The following is a 12604-nucleotide window of genomic DNA, read 5'->3' on the forward strand; positions in this document are numbered from 1 at the left end:
GCTAAACATTTTGAACAGACACACATTCACAACTTTGCCTTTAATATATGTGGAGATTGGTAATAAATTGTTAATTTTACTACTTTCACGTTGACGGATTGGAAATAGGAATAGCACTGGCTCACCACGGGGCTTATCGCGTGGTATCTGGGCACTTTATTTGAAACGTAAACCCCACAGTGTGTGAGTACAATTCCTCGCAAGTTGCGTCCACAGAGACAGACAGACAATGACGTTTCTAGGTAAGAGTAAGAAATGAATCTACGTGTCGAGGAGAGATGAGAGAGCCAAGAGGTCACCTCGGGAGACGGGGCGGCGCGTCAACCTTAGTCACGTGACTGAAGGAGTGTGGGCGTGCCGTGCGTACGTGTGTGTACTGTGTGTGTGTATTGTGTGTGTGTACTGTGCGTGTGTGTGTACTGTGCGTGTGTGTCGTGCGTGTGTGTGCACCGTGTGTGTACTGTGTGTGTGTGTACTGTGTGTGTGTGTACTGTGTGTGTGTACTGTGTGTGTGTACCGCGTGTGTGTACTGTGCGTGTGTGTGTGTGCCGTGCATGTGTGTGTACTGTGTGTGTGTACTGTGTGTGTGTGTACTGTGTGTGTGTGTACCGTGTGTTTGTGCGTGTGTGTGTACTGTGCGTGTGTGTACTGTGCGTGTGTGTGTACTGTGTGTGTGTGTGCACCGTGTGTGTGTACCGTGTGTGTGTACCGTGTGTGTGTACCGTGTGTGTGTGTGCACCGTGTGTGTGTGTACTGTGTGTGTGTAACGTGTTCGGCGGTAGTCCAGCGGTTAGTACGCTGCTCTACGAACATAACGACAGCCAACACCCAGTGACGATTATTTGAACCGGTTCTGGGCCTCCCCTAGGTCGACTCAGCCTCAAGTGAGTACCCGGTGTGGTGTGCAAACATCATTACTGGGGAGACAAAGGCGGTCGGGCGCGGTGCTGGCCACCCACTCCCTTCGTGTACCATTCCGGCCTTCATAGGTGGTGCTGCTACTTGCTAACAGCACTTGCCCCAACAGTCTGTTAAGGCTACACGGGGGATCTTTGTCTTTGTATCACCACCCAGGAGTCACGAAGTTTTTGAGGCTCCGAGCCACGTGGGGATCCACAACAGCGTGAGGCGGTGCCAGTCACAGGTGAGACTCGGGGATATGTGATTTCTAATCGATAGCCATCCGTCAGTTAAGCCATCGCAACTGCTGAGTCTGTCACGCGACTTCCTCCTTCCAGCGAGCCTTTGACGCTTCACGTGGCCTCAAAGTGTACACAGTGTGTACGTATACACAATAATGTCCACGTTGTTGTTGCTGAGTTCACGCACTCAAGGGAGGGGGCAATGGAAAATGAATCTAAATCAACTTAAACTCCATCCCCATGACCTCATTGGCATGAAGTGCCAGCGGGAGGTGTACCTCGCTAGTGACGTCGTGTCACCAAGGTATTCACACTCCCCCAACCCCGTCCACCGCGCTACTTGATCGTGACGTCACCTCCGCTTGGGTCACTGCCGATATCGTTCCAGTGGCAATCCTTATTTGGGCAAAGCTACGCCCAGTGACTGGCGGTTCATTAACATAATGTGTTCGTTGAAGCCGTCGCGAGTTTATTGCGACGGGTTCAGCAGCCACGCCCTTTCCCTCGACATTGGGCCGGGCTCATTAACATAATTTATTCAGTTACAGAGCCGCTCATTGTGGGAGGGGCGTGTCTCTTACCCCGGAAGTGGCGTCATGTTACTTGCTTACCCGCGTGACGTCGCTAGGTAAAAGGAGGCTGCCGATCCGCGCTTGCACTGAAATCCGAGGTGAGAAATTCTCATGGTGGTGGTGGTTGTGGTGGTGGTTGTTGTTGTTTACCAAGGTAGAACCTCGCTCTCTCTCGTAGGGATGTCAGTTGAGTAGCAGCGAGCATGGGAATCGATGTCCAGGTTGGAACTTTACATCGCGGGGCCTAGCCACGCGGGGCCTTGCCTCCTGCCCTCGCCTGATTGCATTCACTTTAATTATCTCGCTTAAGTTTAATTTGTCTTCACCCGGCTGGTTACTTTGTAACTTTGTTTTATTGTAAATATTCACGCAGTTTTTATTTTCTTTTGTTAGCAGGCCAAGCCCGCTTGAGTTCCTATACCGCTCTTGTTATCAGAAGCGACCTGCCCACAACAACACAAGGTGAGGCTTTGTCAACGTGTGAATGTTTTGACTTAAAACTTTGGTGACTGCAAGAATTAATATTCTTGGTTCTTTCGGTAAAGTCACGTAGATAGAAAATAAAATAAAAATAACAGATAATAATTTTTCTTTTTTTTAAATTAAGCAAAACACCCCACAACGTTTCTATGGCAACATTAATGTTGAAGATGCGAGGGCTTACAGGAATATTTATGACATTTGCCCTCTCATTGCGTGCCATGACAGTGTTGTTTGCACAGTCACACAGAGTCACTGTAAGATGTTTTTCTTGGTCGTGTTTTTGTTTTTTTGCTTGTTGTGGTTGCACCCGATTCAAGAGCCGAATGGCTCACGGGACTATAACCAAAATAAATAAAACTGAAAATCAAAAAACTGAAACCGTGTGATGAATTTTGGGAAAGTTTTTCACTGCATCTCCAAATATATATAAAAGACAAAGTTGTGATTGTATTAAGTCTATTGCATTGCAAAGTATTCTAAGTAAAAATATAAATGTTATTAAACCAATATTAGATCATAAATACATTTCTACCCGACAATATACAAATCTACATTGTGCTAATGTTTTAATTCTACTTTTATTAACTCACAAACTTTCAAATATACTGTCTAGGACACATTTTCAAAGAAATATTTTCATGTACCCAGACAATATTTGCACGTGCCCACATAAAAAAAAAACTTGCAGACTGCATACGTAGCTACGACAATGCAAAGCAGCACACACAGCCATGCATTCAGTAGCTTTTTACGTTTCGCGGGTTTCTCTCTAAGTTTATTCGGTTTCTATTTCAGCTTATTGGGGTTTTCTGTCTCCTAGTGAATGGGCAGTGATGAGTCTATGGGCAGTGCTGAGTCTACGGGCAGTGCTTATCAGTTCTACGGAATCTCAGCCTCGCTAAACACGTGATCGCCTATCCACGCTACGTTTTCTGAAAGCGTCAAGCTAAGGCCTCTGACGCGATCACAGGCACGCGCGCAAGTCACCCGTCCGTGGTAGTGACACGGAACGTCGGACATAAGCGACCTCCTCTTCCACCAGCGCACTAGGAAACAGTTTCGTGTGTAACCTCATCAAGACCCCTCCCCCAGACACCTACGGAGCTTTGCGCCGGTAAGTGCCGTAGTGAGGCCTGGTCCCCGGGAGTGTCGCCGGTCTCGGCTAGATTGCTCACCCGGCCCAGGGTGGCGATGTTGGCCGCCTGGGGCTCGCTGGGGAGACAAAGGCGGGCGCGCGCTCAGGCGCTTGGTCACCCCATCGTGCGCCACACGGCGGCAGCTGCTGCTGCTGGAGACTGAACAGCGGCTCGCCCCCCAAGGGTCTCGTTCCAGGGCTCGTACGGTGGGGGGGGGGGGCATCTCTATAGTTTGTCTTTGATGGTGGTGGTGGTGATGGTGGTGGTGTTGGTGGTGGTGATGTTGGTGGTGTTGGTGGTGATGTTGTTGGTGGTGGTGGTGATGGTGGTGATAGTGGTGGTGATGTTGGTGGTGGTGTTGTTGGTGGTGGTGGTGATGGTGGTGATGGTGATGGTGGTGATGTTGGTGGTGGTGATGTTGGTGGTGGTGGTGATGTTGGTGGTGGTGTTGTTGGTGGTGGTGGTGATGGTGGTGATGGTGATGGTGGTGATGGTGGTGGTGATGTTGGTGGTGATGGTGGTGGTGGTGATGGTGGTGGTGATGGTGGTGATGTTGATGGTGGTGGTGGTGGTGATGGTGGTGGTGATGGTGGTGGTGATGATGGTGGTGGTGATGTTGGTGGTGATTGTGATTTTGGTGGTGATGTTGGTGGTGGTGTTGTTGGTGGTGGTGGTGATGGTGGTGATGGTGATGGTGGTGATGTTGGTGGTGGTGATGTTGGTGGTGGTGGTGATGTTGGTGGTGGTGTTGTTGGTGGTGGTGGTGATGGTGGTGATGGTGATGGTGGTGATGGTGGTGGTGATGTTGGTGGTGATGGTGGTGGTGGTGATGGTGGTGGTGATGGTGGTGATGTTGATGGTGGTGGTGGTGGTGATGGTGGTGGTGATGGTGGTGGTGATGATGGTGGTGGTGATGTTGGTGGTGATTGTGATTTTGGTGGTGATGTTGGTGGTGGTGATGGTGGTGGTGATGTTGGTGGTGGTGGGGATGTTGGTGGTGATGTTGGTGGTGGTGATGGTGGTGGTGATGTTGGTGGTGTTGGTGGTGGTGATGTTGGTGGTGGTGGTGATGTTGGTGGTGATGTTGGTGGTGGTGATGTTGGTGGTGATGGTGGTGGTGGGGATGTTGGTGGTGATGTTGGTGGTGGTGATGGTGGTGGTGATGTTGGTGGTGGTGGTGGTGATGTTGGTGGTGGTGATGGTGGTGGTGGTGGTGATGTTGGTGGTGGTGATGGTGGTGGTGATGTTGGTGGTGGTGATGGTGATGTTAGTGGTGGTGATGTTGGTGATGTTGGTGGTGGTGGTGATGGTGGTGGTGGTGATGTTGGTGATGGTGGTGGTGTTGGTGGTGATGTTGGTGTTGGTGATGGTGGTGGTGATGGTGGTGGTGATGGTGGTGGTGATGTTGGTGATGGTGATGGTGGTGGTGATGTTGGTGGTGGTGATGGTGGTGGTGGTGATGTTGGTGGTGGTGATGGTGATGTTAGTGGTGGTGATGTTGGTGATGTTGGTGGTGGTGGTGGTGGTGTTGATGGTGGTGGTGGTGATGTTGGTGGTGGTGGTGATGGTGGTGGTGTTGGTGGTGATGTTGGTGGTGGTGATGTTGGTGGTGGTGATGTTGGTGGTGATGATGTTGGTGGTGGTGATGGTGGTGGTGATGTTGGTGGTGATGGTGGTGGTGATGGTGGTGGTGGTGATGTTGGTGGTGGTCGTGATGTTGGTGGTGGTGGTGATGTTGGTGGTGATGGTGGTGATGTTGGTGGTCGTGGGGATGTTGGTGGTGGTGGTGGTGATGATGGTGGTGGTGATGTTGGTGGTGATGTTGGTGGTGATGTTGGTGGTGTTGGTGGTGTTGTTGGTGGTGGTGTTGTTGGTGGTGGTGATGTTGGTGGTGGTGATGTTGGTGGTGGTGGTGATGGTGGTGGTGGTGATGTTGGTGGTGGTGATGTTGGTGGTGGTGGTGGTGGTGATGTTGGTGGTGGTGGGGATGTTGGTGGTGGTGATGTTGGTGGTGGTGGTGTTGATGGTGGTGATGTTGGTGGTGGTGGTGATGTTGGTGGTGGTGGTGGTGATGTTGGTGGTGGTGATGTTGGTGGTGGTGGTGATGTTGGTGGTGATGTTAGTGGTGGTAATGTTGGTGGTGGTAATGTTGGTGGTGGTGATGTTGGTGGTGGTGGTGATGTTGGTGGTGGTGGTGGTGATGGTGTTGGTGGTGGTGATGATGTTGGCGGTGATGTTGATGGTGGTGGTGATGTTGGTGGTGGTGATGTTGGTGGTGGTGGTGATGTTGGTGGTGGTGGTGATGTTGGTGGTGGTGATGTTGGTGGTGATGTTGGTGGTGGTGGTGATGTTGGTGGTGATGTTGGTGGTGGTGATGTTGGTGGTGATGTTGGTGGTGGTGATGGTGATGTTGGTGGTGCTGGTGATGTTGGTGGTGGTGGTGATGTTGGTGGTGGTGATGTTGGTGGTGGTGATGTTGGTGCTGATGGTGATGTTGGTGGTGGTGGTGGTGATGGTGATGTTGGTGGTGATGGTGGTGGTGGTGGTGGTGATGTTGGTGGTGGTGATGGTGGTGGTGGTGATGGTGATGGTGGTGATGGTGGTGGTGGTGATGTTGGTGGTGGTGGTGATGTTGGTGGTGGCGATGGTGGTGGTGATGTTGGTGGTGGTGGTGGTGATGTTGGTGGTGATGATGTTGATGGTGGTGATGTTGGTGGTGGTGATGTTGGTGGTGGTGATGTTGGTGGTGGTGATGGTGATGTTGGTGGTGGTGGTGATGTGGTGGTGGTGATGTTGGTGGTGGTGATGTTGGTGGTGGTGGTGATGGTGATGTTGGTGGTGATGTTGGTGGTGGTGATGTTGGTGGTGGTGATGTTGGCGGTGGTGGAGATGTTGGTGGTGGTGATGTTGGTGGTGATGTTGGTGGTGATGATGGCGGTGGTGGTGATGATGTTGGTGGTGGTGGTGATGTTGATGTTGGTGGTGGTGGTGGGGATGTCGGGTGGGACAGAACAGGGCAAGGTTCCTATGTAATTGACCACTGATGTTATCCATTGTGGGAGTTAAACTCAGGTGGATGGGGTCATGGCTCAGTGTTCTAACCACTGCACCGCTGCTTCATCCACGTTACAGACTTGAGTCTCAGCAGCTGCTGAAGAGGCCCACTGAGCTTAGTGCAGCTCTGTTGCAAAGACGACCGCAGCCCAAGGCCGCCGCCAGTTGCAGGACATTGCAAGGTGTAGAGATGCGCCTACTGACAAGAGCAAAAACAACTTACTTCCACGAAATAGTTTAAACGTTACATTTTGATTTAAAGCTTTCGTGACTGCAGTAATTCATATTCTCAGCTCTTTCAGGTAAAGTCACATTGAAGAGAAACAATAAAATAATAACATATATATAAAACATATAGGAATAGGTTTTACCCTTTTAACTGACACAAAAACTGACACCTTTATTCAAGGCATCATGTTTGCAATAACCACAACACAAGCAGTCAAAATGCAAACAAAAAAGACAACTCTGATAATAATATGCACTGTCCTTGAATTTTGGCGTCTTCTGGTCCAACACCAGTGGAGACTGGGCTCTTTTTTGTTTGCATTTTGACTGCTTGTGTTGTGGTTATTGCAAACATGATGCCTTGAATAAAGGTGTCAGTTTTTGTGCCAGTTAAAAGGCTAAAACCTATTCCTATATCTTGTTACTGGCAAAGGAGGTCTCATAATATTTATAAAACAATATTATTTTATTGTTTCTCCTTCAACGTGACTTTAGCGAAAGAGCTAAGAATATAGTTTAAACGTTGTTCTCAAGGCTGTGTGATGCACCGAGTCGGAGTGTGACTCTTCCAGTCCGAGTGGCAGCCAGAGGAACGCAGAACGCGCCCGAGAGTCCAACCCAGGGTGGGGCAGATTTCCTGACTCACGGTGCCACCAATGGGTTCTAAAATTTGACAAGAGGGTGCCGGGCCAGGAACAGACGGACGGAGCGTTTGTGTGAACTAAATATAAATGACGGCGTTAAAAATCATTATGTGGAAGGATTTAGCCTTTAACAGGTAGCAAAGCGTTCATTTGCAAGGCAATTTTAACAAATTGCATGAACATGAACGACACAAAAACGTGTCGTAATGTGACTGATCAAACATCACGAAAACGTCTGAGGCCTGCGCCCAAAACAATTACCGCACTCCCGGTCAAAGTGCGCCGTCTAATCTGGGAAACGGGGGCATTACAGGAGAAAGGTAAAATTTAATTTAACAACAAAAACAATAATAATATTTGGACAAGTTCGGCAGGCCGGATTAAAAAGCCCAACGGGTCGTCCTTTGCCCACGTCTGGCCCAACCCGTGTAGAGACGGCGCTACGGGATCGCTTCGTGACGCAGGAGTGAAGTGTAACGTGGCCCTTGCAGTACCGAGAGCGACTGACAAGGGGGGTGCCCTTCACCCCGCAGCGGATAGACCACGGCTGAGACTGATGACGGACCGGTTGAGGGTCACGGCGTTCCTCTGAGGCCGAATGAATCAGCCTCGCCCCCCTCCGCTGCACTCCGGGCTCTCACGTGATGTATCCTGTACACAAATCGAACGTCTCTGAATATGGATTCAACTGTCGCCGGTTCCAACGTGCAAGCCTCATCTCCCCTCTTACACCAGGCACCGCCTCCGTGCGCTCTGCGCCGCAGGAGCCGAAGGTTTCTGATCGAAGCAGCGAGTTGACCTTCTCCTTGTGTAGAGGTCAACCCTCGGTTCGTCTTTTGCTTCGCCTTCTCCTCTTGCTGCCTCCAAGATCTGGAACTTACTTCCCTCAACCATCTGTCCACGTCCAAGCTAAATACATTTCCTCCTCTTCTCTGCCTATGGCCGTCTCTCTCTTAAAATACCGGACAAATATCACGCCTCGTTGTTACCGGTTAGGTGCACGCGTCTGTTGTGGTATAGCGTCGTGAGATTCGGTTGCATGTAGATGCTCTCTAAATTAAAAATCGTGTTAACTTATTCTGTACAAGCTACACCACTGTCGTCATGTATAATTATCACACACACACACCATTCACGCTATTCGCCACCGCAGAGTTAATCGTGTAGGCAATGTCACAACAGTAGTGCAGCTACCGACCTACTCACCTACAAAGAGTGCAATATAGCTAGGAGCTGATATGATTAGTCGATTATGTGAATTGACTTATAACTTTTGTGTGCATGTATGTTGTTGAACTTCTTTCACGCTGTACGGTAGTTAACCGTGCCAATCAGAGATGTGGGGGAAGGACAAAAGACTAAACACAAAGCAGTTACATTTTGATTTAAAGCTTTCGTGACTGCAGAAATTCATATTCTTAGCTCTTTCGGTAAAGTCACGTTGAAGGGAAACAATAAAGTAATAAAATATATATAAAACAATAAAAATCATGATGACCGTTTGTGTTATGGTCGAAACGTCGTGAGAATTTTTATTGTGTTTTATATATTTTATTATTTTATTGTTTCCCTTCAACATGACTTTACCGAAAGAGCTTAGAACACAAAAAGCAGTTCTAAAGAAATGAGTTTTAAATCTAGATGTGAATGTGCATAGCTCCAGTGGCTTCCTAATATAGTAATAAAAAGTATTCCAGGCGGCTGCAGAAACACACCTGACAGCGTGCGACACCGTGACCGTCTTTGTTCGGTGGCTGAGCCAAAAGGCACTGCGAGGATGACCGCAGTTTGCGTGAAGGTTCCTTAACCAGAGGAACGCGTGGTCAGTAACTCGGGTGGATTAAAAAACAGCGACCGTTTCAGCGTCACGCTTCCCGAAGGTAGGAAACCCCCTACAAGCCACGCCCAGCATGATACAACTGATTATGCCGCGCCCATAACCTCCCATCCAGTGGCACATATGCGGACAAATTTAAAAAAAAAAACTAATTATTTTCCAATTTGTCGAGTAATGAAACCGATATATTTGGTTGAGTGATCGACGACTTGAGAAATATGATGATATCCCAGCTCTAATTATAACTGCGGTTATTTAAGAGATGGTCAAATCAAAATTCATCACCATAATTCATGACACATTTATAAATTCATATATATAAAATATTTTACTTAATTAAAACCATGCGATATAATTTATTTCGTTATTGAGCTGCGTGAATTGTAAAACATGCACTCCATTGATTTAAAATATCCATTTAAAAATTGTATCCTTTTAGCAACTTGATCAAAACCTATTTGCGATTTGGCATCTTCATGAGATCAAAGATGAATCGGCCCACTCTGAAACACAAGCAAAATGAATATCTGAATATGAATGGCGTGACCAAATAAAACATATGCTGGATCGTTTTGGTGAACGCTACACTAACAACAATAATCATTTCTATACAACGTCTGGCTCGCGTGATTACTCTGTGTGGTTCATAAGGTGGGGGGCGTGTGCTGCTTTGATGATGGCAATTCAACCCCAGACCCACCACCCTCCCCAACAACTCGCTCCAACCATTCTGCGGTCATGATTTGGGACTGTGCTTCCATTTGCAAGTAAACTCACATTTCAACAATGAGGGTTTGAAAGCATTAGCTCTGTCTGCATGTCTGCTCTGTTGTAAAGATGATCCAATATGAACACAATTGTAGTACAACAGCTCTGTTGCTGTTAGGGACCTAACAATGTTGAAAACTGGCCAAAATTGATTAAACGGCCCACTCATGGTCCAGAGCAGAACTCGGTACCACCTAAGGTAGCAAAACTTAAGTCGTACCCATTTATTTGGATGGAAAATGAAAGTAAATTACTTGATAGTCTCACTTATTGCATTTGTTTATCACTGGCCACGTAGAGAAATTGAAACTGCTCAATTTAGGCCACCTCACGTGGTACCGACAAAGGAGACATCTCATGGGCTATGAAAAAATATGAATAGGTTGTATCCTTTCTGGCAATAAAACAGATCTTAAGATTCATTGAAGAAGGTTTCTGTTTGGTGTTTGAACATCTAAACACCCGGTTTATTGCCAAAAAAGGATCAAATCTATTCTTATTTTGTCATACTTTGATACCGGCAAAACGGTCTCATTTTGAAGCGTCTCATGGACTATTGGATGGGGAGAAAAAAAACGGCGCTAAAAGTCAGTGCCGACCTCTCCTGTCGTGCCCAGTGATGTCATCACGGGCGAAGTTCACCGCGCGAAGTCAAACGCCGCTCGAAACGCAAAATCATCGCTCGGTGAACATTTCCGAGGACAAACAAACGCATGCCGGGAACCGTGTGAGTTTGTGTTTATTGTTTCCTCTGCGCAATGTGGGGGAGGGCTTCATCGAGCAGTGGATTGACAAAAGCGCTGTATGCATACTGCACAGGCTACGCTAACGACACATTTAGGCCCATGGACAGAACAAACGCGTCTCTCTTTCTCCATCCGTCTCCACTCTCTCTCTCTTCCTCTCTTCACTGCTGGCCTGTAGGTTTGGGCCGAGCGAGTTCCTGCCGGGGATTTGGCTTTTCAGGAGCTGATTCCCCCCGTGGCTTTGTCGGCACGAGGCGACCGCGCGGAGTGTCAAGGGCTCCACCGGGCCCCAAGGCGCTGCCCCAGCACCACCGTAGTAGCCAAACCATCGGTGCTCGGCATGGCCTGCATGAAGGTCCTGCTGGACCTCATGTTGCGCACGGGGTACAACATCGTCCAGGAGAACGGACAGAGGAAGTGCGGACCGCCGCCCGACTGGCAGGGGCCCCCTCCCGCCCGTGGCTGCGAGGTGTTTCTGGGGGGGATCCCGCGCGACCTCTACGAGGATGAGCTGGTGCCCGTGCTGGAGATGGTGGGGAAGCTCTACCAGCTCCGCCTCATGATGGATTATAGCGGAGAGACCCGCGGCTATGCGTTCGCTACCTACGCGACGCTCGCCCAAGCTACGGATGCCGTCAAGAAACTCAACAAATTCGAGATCCGTCCCGGACGCCGCATTGGAGTCCACTTCAGCGTGGACAATCGCCACCTCTTCATTGGGGGGCTGCCAAAGGACAAGAAGCGAGCGGAGGTGATGATGGCGATGAGCGGTGCCACGGAGGGCGTGGTGGACGTCACGATGAGCGTCTGTTACCGGGACAAAACCCTCAACCGAGGCTACGCGTTCATCGAGTACCGGAGCCATCATGCGGCCGCCATGGCCCGGCGGAAGCTCCTTCGAATCAACTTGCAGCTATGGGGCCGGACCATCAAGGTGGACTGGGCGTGGCCAGAGGCGTGGCTAGGCCCCGCCTCCGGCCACGCCCTCTCGTGAAACCTTGGAGCAGGTTACACGAGAGGGCGTGGCCAGAGGCGTGGCTAGGCCCCGCCTCCGGCCACGCCCTCTCGTGGAACCTTTTGAGCAGGCTACCGGAGTAACTCGGCTAGCCCCACCTGTTGCCTTTGCCCCAAATGCGCCTCCTTCCCTGATTGGTTGTTACCTCTGTGGCTGTACCTGTTAAGCCCTTGCCAGGCCAGCAGGTGTCACCCTGTCATGTCAGCAGGTGTCACCCTGTGATGTCAGCAGGTGTCACCCTGTGATGTCAGCAGGTGTCACCCTGTGATGTCAGCAGGTGTCACCCTGTCATGCAAGCAGGTGTCACCCTGTGATGTCAGCAGGTGTCACCCTGTGATGTCAGCAGGTGTCACCCTGTGATGTCAGCAGGTGTCACCCTGTGATGTCAGCAGGTGTCACCCTGTGATGTCAGCAGGTGTCACCCCTTGTCATGTCAGCAGGTGTCACCCTGTGATGTCAGCAGGTGTCACCCTGTCATGTCACCAGGTGTTACCCTGTGATGTCAGCAGGTGTCACCCTGTGATGTCAGCAGGTGTCACCCTGTGATGTCATCAGGTGTCACCCTGTGATGTCAGCAGGTGTCACCCTGTGATGTCAGCAGGTGTCACCCTGTGATGTCAGCAGGTGTTACCCCATGTCATGTCAGCAGGTGTCACCCTGTCATGTCAGCAGGTGTCACCCTGTGATGTCAGCAGGTGTCACCCTGTGATGTCATCAGGTGTCACCCTGTGATGTCAGCAGGTGTTACCCCATGTCATGTCAGCAGGTGTTACCCTGTGATGTCAGCAGGTGTCACCCTGTCATGTCAGCAGGTGTCACCCTGTCATGTCAGCAGGTGTCACCCTGTGATGTCAGCAGGTGTCACCCTGTGATGTCAGCAGGTGTCACCCTGTCATGTCAGCAGGTGTCACCCTGTCATGTCAGCAGGTGTCACCCTGTGATGTCAGCAGGTGTCACCCTGTGATGTCAGCAGGTGTTA

The 12604-nt window shown here is 49.8% G+C and overlaps 1 pseudogene; it reads left to right on the plus strand.

The window, feature by feature from the left end:
- The first annotated feature begins 2105 nt into the window (after nucleotides 1-2105).
- LOC142913379 (putative RNA-binding protein 46 pseudogene) lies at nucleotides 2106-11837 on the plus strand (annotated as a pseudogene).
- Nucleotides 11838-12604: the final 767 nt, after the last annotated feature.

Source organism: Petromyzon marinus, unplaced genomic scaffold, assembly GCF_048934315.1.
Source record: "Petromyzon marinus isolate PM22_M1 ecotype Great Lakes invasive population unplaced genomic scaffold, UKy_Petmar_22M1.pri1.0 PM_G_Scaffold_25, whole genome shotgun sequence".
NCBI lineage: Eukaryota > Metazoa > Chordata > Hyperoartia > Petromyzontiformes > Petromyzontidae > Petromyzon > Petromyzon marinus.